Source organism: Rhynchophorus ferrugineus, unplaced genomic scaffold, assembly GCF_030347505.1.
Source record: "Rhynchophorus ferrugineus isolate W39M unplaced genomic scaffold, kcgeb_rfMv2 rfM5, whole genome shotgun sequence".
In the NCBI taxonomy this organism is placed as follows: Eukaryota; Metazoa; Arthropoda; class Insecta; order Coleoptera; family Curculionidae; genus Rhynchophorus; species Rhynchophorus ferrugineus.
In genome coordinates, this window is record NW_027472584.1 from 24,545,567 (window position 1) to 24,548,147 (window position 2,581).

Here is a 2,581-nt window from a genome sequence, read left to right on the forward strand (position 1 = left end):
TTCATTTTACATTTTCATTCCATTTTCATTTCATTTTACCTCCATTCGCCGAACCATATCTATTTACCCTAAATACTTTAATAGAGGAAAATTCAAATATAATAAAATTGTTTGCACAATTTCACTCAAGCACCAGAAAGTTTCGAAAGCAGTAAACGAATAATTATTATTTTTAACAATCTTGTTTTTAAACATCAAATTGGATCGATTTTTCAAATACGCAATTGACAAATCATAACAATTTTTCTTTTTAGTCAGATTTTTTTGTATATAAAACCGTTCATAATGATGCGTGTAAATAAATCATCAATCAATTTTGAGCCTGTGGGGTTGAAATCGTTTTCTGAAGGGGAAATTAAAATGCAAAAGTGCTAGCATTTCACCCCAATCATCTTGAAATTCCCTGGATAAATAACCTAGTTTTATGCATGTCTATAATTTATCCAAACAGAAATAGGCTTCATTTGCAAAATGGCACGTCCTGTTTTACACACAAAGGATTCATTTTTTTTTCATAAATATATGAGTATTATTCGAGACACCTCAACATCTATTCTTCCTCTTATTATTCGTTCAAGATTTAGCAACTAACAATCATTATATCTTTATTAGATTCGCTTAGTACAATCTTAATTTACAATTAATTTATTACTACTTTTCCTATGTACTTGGATTAATTAACAAGCAAGACGAGTGCGAGAAAATACATCAGTATGTATTCCTCAATTATAAAATTATAATTATTTATTAATTATTAACTTATAGCTATAGTTTACACTAAATGTATACACTTATATAAGTTCGTATGGTTTTGTTCGCTTCAATCTCCTGACATCCTGCGCGCTGTCCAGAAGTTGTATTGCTTCCACGTTAGTATGATTTAGTAATCTTCTTTCGTGTTTCAAGGCGAAATCTTGGATAACTTTGCAAATCCATTTGATTTCCAGGTCATCACGCAGTTTTTCGTTGGTTACATAGGTAATCAATAGAAGAACCTTGTTTTGACAGCGTTGTATGACTAGTTGATTTGAATTTTCAGTGCAACCCCATATTTGCACCCCATAGGACCAAATTGGCTTTATAATTGTATTATAGATCAACCTCTTTTTATTTCGATTTTAGATCAAGTTGAGAGTATCTTCCGACTAACCAGTACAGTTGTTTTATTTTGGTTCTAATGTGTTTTGGTTTTTGTCTAACGTGATGGTTCCAATTTAATCTACCGTCAAGATGGATTCCAAGGTATTTAGCTGATTCTGCTTGAGGAATCGGGCATCCATTGAGTGATATAATTAAGTTTTTATTATTTCGCCTCAATGCAAAATTAACGTGGACAGATTTGGAGCTATTAAGTTGAATTTTCCAATCTTTCGTCCATTTGTACATTTTGTTGACTGCCACTTGCACTTTTTCTATTGCCTTAGGCAGAGATATATCTTTTGCCATAATAATTGTGTCGTCAGCAAAGATTCCAAGAAGTGTTTCTTTTGTTGTTGGAATATCAGCAATGTAGAGCAGATACAGCAGAGATCCTAAGACGCTACCTTGTGGAACTCCAGCCGAGATATTTTTAAATGTCGAGAACGCCATTTTGTGCGATACTCTAAATTTTCTTCCGAATAAATATGACTCCAGTAATTGACAATAGTTACGCGGTAACAATTTGCTCATCTTACAGATTAATCCCAAATGCCAAACCCGATCAAAAGCTTGTGAGACATCCAGGAATATTGCAGGGCAGTATTCCTTTTCCTCAAACACTCTTTCAATAGCCGCATATCTGTGCACTTGATCGATTGTTGAATGGTGATTTCGAAAAACTAACTGGAAATCTGGTATTGTTACCAAATGTTTAACACGTTTAAATATCAGTTTCTCAAATAGCTTTGATATTGCAGGTAGTAGCGAAATAGGCCTGTAAGATTCGACTTGTTCCGCAGGTTTGTCAGGTTTTTTGAGTATAATTATTTGTGCCACCTTAAAGCATTCCGGGACATGCTTCAGCTTTAAATAGGCATTAAATATATATGTCAACTGTCAACTTGCTTTTCGTGGCAGTTCTTTCAATAATCCAGGTGAAATCTATACCAGGTGCCTTTTCAGGATTGAGGTTATCAATTTCAGTGGCAACTCCCAATAGAGAAATTAGGTTTAGATCTACATCGGGTTGATAAACAGAAGATGTATCCATGGTAGAATCTGTTTCATTAGGTTGAAATATGTTAGCTTAGTATTGTGCGAACAATTCAGCTTTCATTTCGATCATTTTTAAATGGCGGTACTCGAATAATTGGTCTTTTAAATCTTCGAGTTGCTTTCCATAGCGAATAATTTTTGTCTGCTTGTGGGCTTAATTCAATTACATACTTTTGAAAGCAATTCTGTTTATATTCTTTGATCTTTTGATTCGTCTGATTACTAATTCTATTAAAAATAGTTTTGTCTGCAGCATTTCTAGTTCGGTGCCATACTCTTCTAGCTTTTCGCCTTTCTTTTATCATTTCTCTAATTTCGAGGGGGTAAAGTACTTCATATTCTGATTTCTCTCTTGCTATTAGGGTAGCATCTTTTACAGCTGACC